The sequence below is a fragment of the Pongo pygmaeus genome, chromosome 9 (genome assembly GCF_028885625.2).
Source record: "Pongo pygmaeus isolate AG05252 chromosome 9, NHGRI_mPonPyg2-v2.0_pri, whole genome shotgun sequence".
In the NCBI taxonomy this organism is placed as follows: Eukaryota; Metazoa; Chordata; class Mammalia; order Primates; family Hominidae; genus Pongo; species Pongo pygmaeus.
This window is the reverse complement of record NC_072382.2, coordinates 94,342,207-94,355,005: the sequence shown is the minus strand read 5'-3', so window position 1 is coordinate 94,355,005 and position 12,799 is coordinate 94,342,207. Positions and strand designations below refer to the sequence as shown.

At 46.0% G+C, this 12,799-nt stretch overlaps 2 pseudogenes; one reads left to right on the top strand and one right to left on the bottom strand.

Annotated features, from left to right (window-relative positions):
* Positions 1 to 370: 370 nt before the first annotated feature.
* LOC129008725 (elongation factor 1-alpha 2-like) lies at positions 371 to 3,005 on the bottom strand (annotated as a pseudogene).
* A 328-nt stretch (positions 3,006 to 3,333) lies between these two features.
* On the top strand, positions 3,334 to 4,749 carry LOC134740304 (elongation factor 1-alpha, oocyte form-like; annotated as a pseudogene).
* Positions 4,750 to 12,799: the final 8,050 nt, after the last annotated feature.

Here is a 12,799-nt window from a genome sequence, read left to right as displayed (position 1 = left end):
TTAGATTTACAGTGTAGGGAAATTAAACCTGAGGAGTTCATGCATTATGATCTCCCTTTTCCCCTCACCTCTTTAGCCAATACCTTCTCCCACCATTGCCTGCCCTCCAGGCAAAAAGAGAGCAGGACTCCACCTCTGATTCCTCTGCCTGGCAAGCACCTCCTCCCCTGTGGGCCCTGAGGTGCTGTCTCATCTTGAAGACCAGATACAGCTTCTCCTCTCTGAAGATGTCCTCACTTCCCCATACACATGGGAATCTCCCCAGTGTGCCCGTTTGCAGCCCTCATTCATTATACGGAAATAGTTCCTTTGTAGTCATCTGTTTCCCCTACCAGAGTGGGAGCCCCCTCAAAGACAGGCGCTGTGTCACTCATATTTGCATCCAGTTCCCAGGGCAGAGCCAAGCAGTGGTTGCATTCTTCACATGGAATCCTACATTGTTAAGTGGCAGGGCGTCCGCCAGGACCTCATGATGCATCTCCACAGATTTAACCTCAGTGGTGACATTGCTAGGGGCAAATGTGACCACTATCCCAAATTTCAAAAAGCCACTCTCCACACGGCCCATTGGCACAGGGCCAATGTCTGTTCAACCCGGGAAGGGAAGTCAGTCCCAGACACACCCAGTGAGAACTGGCTTCCTGGGAGGCCCCTTGGCTTTTGAGTTCAAGGACAAAGGACCACCTATGGAATTAGTAGAAAGCACTAGATGGATCTCTGACTGTTTAAAACTGTGTAGTGGATAGCTTGGAAATGCTAGGTGCTTTTCCACTTTATCCTTGCTCAGGGAAAAGGTGGAGTCAGGATTTGAACCCTGGCAATCATACTCCTGTGGACTCCCTAAGGGATTCAATTAAGGATCAATTCCAGAATCCCTAACGGAGTAGCCTACCCTCAGCTCCACTCAGGCCTGGGTCATCTCCCATCTTGCACACATCTTGCGGGGGCAGCCTCAGGGGATTGTCGACCCTGCGGGTTGTTGGGAGGATGGAGTTCAAAGCTTCCAGCACAGTCACCCCCATGGCGTTCCCCTCCTTCCACTCTACCTTCCAGCACTTGAACCAAGGCATCTGTGGGATGTCGAGGGGAGGTGAGTCCGGGGTGTGGTCCGCTCACCCCCACCCCGGCTGTCCCTGCCGACCCGCGCCGCACTCGAGTCAGTGCTGGGCTCCAGCATGCAGTCGCCGTGCCAGCCCGAGATGGGCTGAAGGCCAGGCAGCCAGTTGTAGCCGATCTTCTTGATGCAGGCGCTTACTTCCTTGGTGATCACCTGGAGGCGCGAGCCGCTGTAGGCGGGCTCGGTGGAGTCCATTTAGTTGAAGATCACGATGAGCTGCGTGACGCCCCGCACGTTGGCCAGCAGCGGGAGCTCGTGGGTCTGCCGGTTCTTGAAGATGCCGGCCTCTGCCCAGCCGCCTGCCACGATGAGCACCGCGCAGTCGGCCTGCACCGCGGGGACACAGAAAAAACACACAGGGTTGCGGGAGGGGACATCGGACTGACTTTGGGAGGTTCCGAATCCCATTGTAAAGCTGGGGAACGCCTTCCAGAACTCAGATGGCCAAATGGGATTCATGGACCGCCCTGACTGCAGTGCATGGGGGTCCTGCTTCCCAGTTCCTCTCATTTAATCTCATCTAATTCAGGTTTTAGTCCCTTCTTTCTGGACCAACTGATGTACTAGTCTGAGTGTAAGAAAACCTGGTCCCTGTAGGCCCCCCCAGGGCAACAGGATCTGAGCTTCATGAGAGTGACGGGACTTTCAGTCCTGTCCTCCCTAATTCTTTCAGGATTGATGGATGATGGCCATGGGTGAGGAAAACGCTTACAAGCCTTATGATACCTTCCTTCTCCAAGCTTCAGAAATAAATCTTGAAATTCCCCCTCTATAGGAATGTTTCTGAAGGCATGGACTGCTTTACCTGGGAAGTGCCGGTGATCATGGTCATGATGAAGTCTCTGTGGCCTGGAGCATCGATGATAATGCTGTAGTATATGCTAGTCTTGAACTTCCACAGGGAGATATCAACGGTGATCCTGCGTTCTCTCTCTGCCCTCAGCTTATCCAACACCCAGGCATACTTGAAGGAGCCCTCGCCCACCTCGGAAGGGGTGGGAGAATAAATGCACTGATGGACAGCAGACAGATCTACCTCAGACAGCAGCATTTTAGGCTTGCAGAGTGCATGGTTTTCTGTACTCTGCAGCTAGAACTACCCACAAGAAAGAGGCTTCCCCTCCACACACTTCCAGACACAGAGGGAGCCTTACCTCTGCCGGCTCCTTTTCAAACATCTCAATGATTCCCTTGTCAATGCCCCCACATTTGTGAGAGGCCCAGTGGTGGTGGACTTGCCAGAGTCCACATGGCCAACGATGATGATATTGATAAAGGCCTTCTCTTTGCCCTTGGCGGTAGGTTTACTAGAATAACTGCTGGTCAAGACAGCCAGGTGGTGAGACTAGATTATTCCAGGCCTGTCTTCTATTCCCTCTTACTGAATAATTAATTTATGTTTTTTCTCTTATTTTCAGATCCTTTTCCTTCCCTTCTCCACATGTCCAGAAGTTTGGTCCCCATAAAATTACAGTGGGCTGGGGACAGTTGCTCACGCCTGTAATCTCAGCACTTTGGGAGCCTGAAGCAGGAGGATCACTTGAACTTAGGAAAAGAAGGCCTGCCTGGGCAATATGAGTTAACCCATCTCTACAAAAAATTAAGAACAGAGAAAAGAAAAATTAGCCAGGCACAGTAGTGTGCACCTGAGGGGGCTGAAGTGGGAGAATCACTTGAGCCTGGGAAGCAGATGTTGCAGTGTGCAACCGAGATCACATGACTGCACTCCCATCTGGGTGACAGAGTGAAACACTGTATCAAAAAAGTGAAAAAAAAAAAGTGTTTCTGCTTAATTCTGCAAGATTTGGAAAAAAAAAAAGTATATTCAGCCTCACCCACCCTCCCTTTATCCAATCACCCAATCAGTCAAGGAAGAAGTCTCTGACATTGGGCCTAAGGGTAAGGAGTGGCATTTTTTAACCCGAACAGGTTCTCATTTCAGATTTGGTGAGAACCAGAAGGAGGGGCAGTGCAGGTAGGCCTGGGCTCATAAAAGCAGGAGGCAAAGAGTTCACTCTGTTGACAGTTGCTGCGGTTCTTGTTGATCTCTGGATCAGTTCTGCTGCTCCTTTTTTAGAAGTGAGGACTTAAAGGGGCAAGCTGCAGACTACAGAGGGTCAGGATCTCTTGTACTAGAAATGGGTCAGAGGTGGGGGGATGGAAGTTGATTGGATGAACAGGGGCTGTCTAAGCTCCAAGTGGTCAGGGGATGGCCAATGCAGGAGAAAGGTCAGGGTCAGGACTGCTTGGAAGTACCCGATATAGCCAAGGAATTAGTCCAGGAGATGTGAGCCTGGGCAAATCAGTTTTACTTTTCAGTTTAACCTTTCATGTCCCTGGCTCTGAGCTAGGCAGTGAAGTGGGAAGAGGCAATGCAGGAGCAGCGGTAGGAGGCTGCCCCTGCAAGATGTGTGCAAGATGGGAGGTGACTGAGGGCTGAGTGGGGCTGAGGGTAGACTACTCCGTTAGGGATTCTGGAATTGATCCTTAATTGAATCCCCTAGGGATTCCACAAGAGTATGATTGCCAGGGTTCAAATCCTGACTCCACCTCTTCCCTGAGCAAGAATAAAGTGGAAAAGCACCTAGCATTTCCAAGATATCCACTACACAGTTTTAAACAGTCAGAGATCCATCTAGTGCTTTCTACTAATTCCATAGGTGGTCCTTTGTCCTTGAACTCAAAAGCCAAGGGGCCTCCCAGGAAGCCAGTTCTCACTGGGTGTGTCTGGGACTGACTTCCCTTCCCAGGTTGAACAGGCATTGGCACTGTGCCAGTGGGCCGTGTGGAGAGTGGCTTTTTGAAATTTGGGATAGTGGTCACATTTGCCCCTAGCAATGTCACCACTGAGGTTAAATCTGTGGAGATGCACCATGAGGCCCTGGCAGAAGCCCTGCCAGGTAACAATGTAGGATTCCATGTGAAGAATGTGTCTGTGAAGGACGTTTGGCGGGGGAACGTGGCTGGAGACAGCAGGAATGATCCCTCCCATAGAGGTTGACAGTTTTGTGGCACAGGTAAACCCCAGGGAGCAAAGGGTCTTGGGCATGGTGCAGGTGGGAGTGCTTCAGGATTAGTCCTGAGTTACACTGAGGCCACAGGTTTTGCTGCCATCTGTCTAATTCCACCCTGCTGCCCCACCAGGTGATTGCCCTGAGCCACTCTGGGCACATCCATGCCGGCTACGCCCCCATGCTGGACTGTCATACAGCCCAAGTCTCCTGCAAAGTTTGCCCAACTGAGGGAAAAGATTGACTGGCACTCTGTCAGTCAAGAAACTGGAGGAGAACCCCAAGGCTCTGAAGGTGGGGGATGCAGCTATTGTGCAGGTGGTCCCTGGCAAGGCCATGTGTCTCTGAATACCCACCTCTAGGTGAGCCAGGAATAGTGCTACTAAGTCATGACAGGAAAGCACAGTCTCCATTCTGTAGCTGAGGGCAGGGCAGCAGCTAAGGAGCATTTCCTTCTTGGTCACTTTCCAGGCATGTCATTCTTCCATTTCTCTTCCAGGCTGTTTTGCAGTATGGGACATGAGACAAGCAGAAGATGTTATGGTCATCAAGGCTGTGGACAAGAAGTCCTCCACTGCTGGCAAGGTCACCAAGTCTGCAGCAAAAGCCAGCAAGAAATGAAGCCCACCCTCCTCTCTGGAGTGTCCTCAGCTCCCCCTTCCCCCCCAATAACTAAATATTCAATGAATGTATGTATTTCCTAAATAAAGTGGATAAAACTTGACTAGCTGCCCTGGTTTCTTTCAAAGAAGAAAGCATGGGTAGATGGAGAACTTCTAGGCAGGATAATTATTATTTAAATCCCATAGGCTTCCCAGGATCATAAAACAATTCAGGGTTGTCTACCTCATTCTCATACCCAGGTTATCATTCCAACCTCTCTCCCATTTCCTTCCCTCTGTGGTCTCTCCTCCCTGTAAAATAGGTGGATGGTTTTGAGGTGTGAAAAGCATACTCATAACAGCACTGGGGTAGGATCTTAGTGCCAATAGATTGGTCCAACTCTACTGTATGATTTTTGGTGTAACCATCATTCAGTGCTGAAGGTTATTCAGCTAATGCAGTGAGGTGGAGACTCTAACCAGCTCATTTAGAACTTCGGCTCAGAAGCTGGTGCCCAACATGTTAAATTTAAGTTAGGTTAATATGCCTAGAGGGTAAGGAATGAATGATTGCAGTTCTTACAAACTTTGACCTTGTTGTTGTCAATTAATGGGTGCAACAGGATAACTTTTCATGGAGCTTACTAAGCTAAATTATGTGCTCATTCAGCATATCCTGGGAGACAGGACCCAGGGTCTGCCTGCAATGTGTTCTTAACCCATTCGTCCATCAAATATTGGCACTTACCATGTGCCAGATGCTGTTCTGACCCCATGTACTTATTGAGTGGATGGAGACAGAAGGTAAATATCAGGTAGTAGTGCATGAAGAAAATAAGCAAAGAAAATAGTAGACGTGGGGAGCAGACCATGAAGAATGGAAAGTATAGAGACAAATGGAGTCTACAACAATAATCCAAGCAAGATGATGACTTGGACCAGAGGAGTAGTCATGGAGTTAAATGGGGAGAGGTAGTTCTGAATATATTTTTTAGGTGGAGCTGACAGAAATCTCTGAAGATTGGATGTGGGGTATGAGGAAGGGAAGTCAAGAGTGACATCCAGGTCTTTGGCCTGAGGAATTAGAAGAATGGAGCTTGCCTGATGAGATGTGGGGATGCATTTCCTGTTATTAGAGATGCCGGGGTGGTTAGAAATGGTCTGGAGTAAAGGGATGACATAATCAGGGGAGCAATTCCACATGGAAACAGTATCCTTTGTTCCTAAGCATCTGCTAGGAGGTGCTAGGATGTGCACATAGATTCTGTTCCACCTGGAAAGGGAAATTAATCAACTGTGTGATTGTGATCTGTTTTACAATTGGAAAAACAATTAAGCTTCAGGCATTGAGAATGCTGACTATGAAAATGGTTTTATTCCCAGGAGGACTGTTGGAGTCCTTTCTGGGTCAGATTGGGAATGCCATCATTTCCTGCCCGTTCCTGAGATTCTGGTGTCCCAGGGTTAGACTAGGAATGCAGTGGGCTATTTCTCTCACTGATCAATAACAATAACATCACCTGTTCCTGTCTGTCACGTTGCTTCCCTCTCAAGTGCAAATCTCCTGGGAAACCTGAGACCCAGCACAAACCTAGAAATAATAGCAGGATGACATATCAGAGCTGTCACTAGGCCAGGCATCAAGAAGCTCACCTGTCTTCAGTGCTGGGAAGCCTGTCAAAATTCCAGCAGTTGTCAGCATGAATCAGTGCCTAATGGGACCTGGACCAAGCTTTGGAACACCTCAAGCCTGTCAATGTCATCAAAGGCCATTCAGCCTGCACGGGAGAGCCAGGCAGGTGCAGGAGCTGTGCAGGGATAGAATGCAGAATTCTCACCTGTTGTATTCCTCACCTCTTTCCCGGGCCTGTGCAATACAGTCTTTTTCGTCCAGAACACTTTATTTTGTCTTCTACAAATCACAACTACAGCTTTGCTAAAAATGACTGGGGAACTAAACATATAACCTATCAGTGTCTGGGTGAATGTCACTATATATGTGCTAAAGCAAGTGAATGACTGAATGTCAATTTACTCTTACTTCTCAAGAATAATCATGGTTTTAGTGCTTGTTTCTTAAGGATATCATAACAATTTAATTTAAAAAGAAAACTAAAATGATCAGGGTTAATCCTCCAAGTGCCATATTATTTTTAACATTATTTTAATTTAATTACTTTTTTATTTATCAATAGGGGGTCTCATTTTGTTGCCCAGGGGCTGGTCTTGAACTCCTGGATTCAAGGGATTCTCCCACCTCAGCCTCCCAAAGTGCTGGGATTACAAGCATGAGACACTATACCTAGCCCAAGTGTCATATTCTCTACTCTGTCATTTCTCACTGCTCAGGAAGAAGGGGGAGCCTCAAAACACCTAGTAGAACGAACATAACAGAAAATACTGGTAAGTGGGGAATGTCATCTCATTAGAAACTCCAAGAACACTTCTGTGCAGCACTGCAAGCATAGCGCCGCAGAACTGGCCAAAGTTTTGTACCAAACTGTAGCTACAGCAATGTACACTAGGACGTAAGAGCTCTGACCTTTTATGTGAGAAAAAACTTTGTAGTCGTCTTAAGCCACAACGCCAGTGCCTGCTTGTCCAGGGCCCCTTTGTAATGTTGGAAATGGATATAAGCCATACTGGCCAGTTACAATGATTAGGTTTTTTTCTGACAGATATTGGAGGCCATCACTTGCTAGATCCTCCTCACCCCACCCCTGCCACCGGGTAGCACAGTGAAATAAGTCTCAGACTGAATTAGCAGGTACAAAACAATCACATGTCTGTTGTGTGGTTTGAAGTCTCGGCATCCTAGCCTTTCAGTCTCTTATGAGCATTTTGCATGCAGGCGTGACAGGATCCTGGCAGCAGGCTTCAGCTGGCCTTCGGGTGGGGACAATCCTCTGGAAATGGCTCTCAGCAGCATGGAGTCCTTAGGTCTTGGCTGCCAGTTCAAAGGGTCAGGGCTGCTGGGCTCACCTGTTTATCCACAGAGGTGCCTGTACAATAGTTCTAGTTAATCTACAGGTCTTGAACTCCGCTCATTTCACCAACACAAAATCTTTTCTAATATCCAATATGACAAACAACAAACCATCTGGTGCTGACTGGAGATGAATAAGGTTGAGCTTGTCTGAGGCTTGTGGTAATAAAGCCCCTGGAGTGGGGGCTTCTGATTACTCTGTCACATGCTACATAACCACCTCTAGAGTGTGTGTTCCCAATTATGGTGCCTCAAATGTTAAACAGCCACCCCTACCGTCTAGAATAAAACTATCTTGCAGACCACATATCTCATGAGGACGATGCATTAGAAGTCCTTGGATGCACTCTTTTCTGAGAGGTCATGCTGCCCCCAACATAGCCAGCCCACTTCCCAGAAGCCCAGATTTACTTTCCTGGCAGGAGCTTTCCTGCCAGTCAGGGTCAGCAGTGGGGGAGCTCCCTGGCTCTCCTCCTATCACCCTCTCTGGTGAAAGCCTGCTGTGCCCTATAGTTTCCTCTCTTCCCAGCAGCCCCTGGCTGCAGAGCTTACCTGAATTATCTCAGACCCAAGAGAAAACGCTCTGGCTCTCAGATTTTTGTTTGTCCCTGTCAGACTCCAGAGCTCGAACAAAGTTCCTATCTGGTTGACTCTAAACCCATCTCCTCAAGCCAGTTTGGGAGGCTGTGCAGCTCACACCTGACTCCCTGGGGTGGTCTATGCCTGTGTGAAGGGACCTTGCCCTGGGAAGACACACAGACCTCACCAGCGCCAGCCACTTGGCACCCCAGGCTAGCACTTATGGCTCCTGATCCTTCAGACTCACAGCGGACACCCGGCTTACTCCACCCAATTAAAGCCAGGAGGATGGGGTGTCACCTATCCATTCATTCATTCACTTCCACTTTTAGCAGATTTCATTGATGAAAACTGTGGTTGAGCTGTGTTGAACACTGTCTTGCCCACCTAGATCTCACAGTCTGGCAAAGAAGACAAATAAGTATTCCGAAAATTATAATGTGATGTAAGAAATGCCGTGATAGGGCTAACTTCAGGAGGCTATGGAAGAACATAACAGGGGCAACAATGAAGCTTGAGGAATCAGAGAAAACTGATTCTAGAGGTAAAAAAGTCAAACTCTAAAAAAACATGTAGAATGGCCCATACAAGACTCAGCAGGGAGGCCAGTATGGCTGGCTCTAGCTGCAGGTTGGCAACATGAACAGAAGGCCAAGTTCCTTGTTTGTTTGTTTTTTGGACAAAGTCTCACTTTGTCTCCAGGGCTGGAGTGCAGTGGCATGATCTCGGCTCACTGCAACCTCCACCTCCCGGGTTCAAGTGATTCTCCTGCCTTAGCCTCCCTAGTAGCTGGGATTACAGGTGCCCACCACTGCGCCCAGCTAATTTTTGTATTTTTTTGGTAGAGACAGGGTTTCACCACGTGGGCCAGGCTGGTCTCGAATTCTTGACCTCGTGATTCTCCCACCTCAGCCTCCCAAAGGGGATTACAGGTGTGAGCTGCTGTGCCTGGCCAAGTTCTTGAAGGCCCTTGATGCCAAGCTAGGGAGTCCAGGCTTAGTGCTGAGGGCAGAGAGGAGTCATAGGGTGCTCAGGTGGGTGCCTTTCCTTTAAATGAGAAGTGCAGGCTTTGAGCTTTCTCAGAAACTTAACTTGGGCTCTTATGCAAAAAGAACATCAAGACTAGACCTGACCTGAAAGCTCCATTGGTTGCCAGGGTACCTCTGTCCACTTTCATTAGGCCTCAGAAGGCCCAGTAATGATGGCAACAGTTTCACTGGCATAGAAATAACTGAGCAATACTCCACCAGCTGAGGTTGTCCCTTTTCTGGGTAGCAGCTAAACTGAAATTTTAAAATGACTCTATTGCCATTCTTCTGAACGCAGTTGACTTCTTTTTGTCATATTAAACCAAGTTCCAGACACTGGAAACAGAAATCCCAGCTGCCATTGCCCATTCATTGAACAATTGGTATTTTGGCCTTGCAGGGAGACACACCAGCTTATGTTTACAAAGCTGTTTACATTTGATGATGACAACAGTATAACTGAGAAAAGTCACCCTATGGAAAAATGTTTTCCTTCTGTTCTAAGAAAAGTCCCACCGCATCAGCTAGAACAAGTGTGTCCAGCATACATAGACAGCAGCAGACTAAGACCCATGAAGAAAAACCTGCGCCTCTCCATCCTGTCTACCTGTAGGGTCAACTGGGGTTTGGAAATATTTCCACAGAAAAACTTCACATCTTACTCACTCACATTCCCATTTTCCATAATTAGCCAATTCCCAATTATTTCCTGTATTGTCTCTGCTGCGTTAGTTTTGTGAGACAATGATGAGTAGGACAATGGTGCATAACTCAAACACAGGGCCAATCTAAATGAGAAACTGACAGATGGCTCACGGGGTGATTGCATTATTCATGAAAAGACATCAGAACAATTGGAGGATAACATTAGATTTTAACTCACAGCAGCAATTACAAGACAATTATCCAAAATGGTATAATTGCCACAGTTACAGGGTGTGTGGCAGAACCTACACCATGTTCTTGCCACCTCTTTCAGTGCCATGATGAAAACTGGTCTGTACATTGCAAGAGGAAATTCTGCAGAAGAAAACATGTATATTCCCTCCCCTCATGCCCCACACAGCAAGCAACCAGAGGCTCAGTGAAAAATGTAGCCCGAGGCCAGGCTTAAATCTTGCAGGAACCCTTGTCTTGCTTATGCCAAACTGTGCTGCTGTCAGTTATTTGACCCTGTCCTTGTGTGAATTTCAGCCTATGCCTGGAGCCTGAATCTTACTTCCAGATGCAGTCTCTTAGCCAAGGGCACTCCGTATGTGCTTTGCAGGCAGCAAGCTGGGATTTACTCACTGTTCTAATACTGATGGTGCGATTCAACATCTGCTAGTATAAGGGTAGGTACCATGATACCCTTATAATTAGAAGATGCACTCAGTGCATATGACATGCAAGATAGTTTGCATATCCTCTTTAAGTTAACCTCCAAGGTTCCTGGTTTTCATGCATTTATTTATTTAACAAATATTTATCTAACATCTTTGTATTAGGCTCTGTTCTAGGAGATTGAGTTACATTAATGACAAAATGGAGCCCTGCCTTTATGAGGCTTCCCTAATTGGAGTAATTTTGCACAACCCTCAGAGGCCTGAAAGGTACAATGTACTGTCTATAGCATCAGTAGAGCAAGAAGCAAATAGGAATGAAAATATTCTCACCTTTCTCGATTCTTTTCTTCCCTTTCCATGTCACTATCCTTTCCCCCTCTTCTATCTTGGCTTTAGAACTATGTGTCTCTTCAAATCAATTCAACACACATTTCTTAAGCACCTATTAACTTCACAATATCTAGCAACATTTAAAATAGGTATATCCATTGATATAACAAGTTTATTATTTGATCTTCATTGTACAATATACTGGAATAGGATTGCTAAAATATGTCGAATGATATTCATTGCAGTATTGTTTGTGATTGTCCCAAACTGAAAATAATGAAAAATGTATATAAATAAGTGGGGGCTATTAAATAAATTAGGATGCATTCATCTGGTGGGATATTATGCAGCTGCTAAAAGAATGTGCTAAGAATGGAATGATGTCCAGAGACTCCCACCAGGTGAAAAAGGCAAGTTTCAGAATAGTGTGTACAGTTGGATCCCATATTTGTAAAACAAACTTCACACATACAGAAGAAAAATGACAGGAAGGATATGCATCAAAATAGTATCTGGGGTGCCTCTTGGGAGTAAGTTGGGGAGAGCAAAGACTTTTGTTTTCTTCTTTATTTGTCTTCTGATTTAAAATTTATATAGATTACTTTTATAGTCAAATAAAAATACACTTGACTCTTGAACAACATGGGTTTGAAGTGCTTGGGTTCATCGTTAGTGGATTTTAATCAATAAAAGTTACACCAAATGTACCTGCCTCCCCTTCCACCTCCTCTGCTTCTTTTACCTCCCCACCCATGAGACAGCAACCTCTCCTCTTCTTCCTTTTCCTCCTCAGCCTACTCAATGTGAAGGCAATGAGGATGAAGACCTTTATAATGACCCACTTCCACTTAATAAATAGTAAGTATATTTTCTCTTCCTTATAATTTTCTTAATAACATTTTTCACTAGTTTACTTTATTGTAAGAATACACTATAATTTTTATATATGTGTGTGTATATATATATTTTATATATATACACAAAATATGTGTTAATAGACTGTTTATGCTATTGGTAAGGATTGTGGTCAACAATAGGCTATTAGTAATTAATTTTGGGGGGAGTCAGAAGTCATGCGTGAATTTTTGACTTTGAGGAAATGTGTGTCCCTAAACTCAACCTTGTTCAAGGGTCAACTGTACACAAAGAAAATGGATCATCCCCCCAGCCTTAGGCTACTAAGAGAGTGGGGCTTCCTGCCTTTGAGGAGTGTGATGATTAACTTTATGTACCAACTTGGCAGATATTTGGTGAAACATTATTCTGTGAAAATGTTTTTAGACGAGGCTCACATTTGAATTGGTGGGCTTTGAGTAAAGCAAATTATCCTTCATAATATGGTTGGGTCTCATCCAATCAAATGAAGGCCTTAGTAAGACAAAAACTGAGGCGCTCCCCTGAGCAAGAAGGAATTCTGCCGACAGACTGCATCACAACTCTTCCTGGGGTCTCCAGCCTATGGGCTTACCCCATTAGATTTTGGACTCACCAAACTTCCCCACAATCACTTGTGCAAATTCCTTAGACTAAATCTCTCTCTGTCTCTCTCTGTCTCTGTCTCTCTCTGTCTCTCTCTCTCTCTCCATATATATGTATATATGTATGTATACACATATATGTGTATATATATATATGTATACACATATATGTGTATATACATATATGTATACACACACACACACACATTGGTTCTGTTTCTTTGGAGAACCCTGACTAATATAAGAAGCTTGGGGTTTAGTTGTGTAGTGACACATCAGGGAGAGGAGTGGTTCTTCTGAGTGTCCCCTGAGACTAAGCATGTTATTAGTGGGCACACCAAGG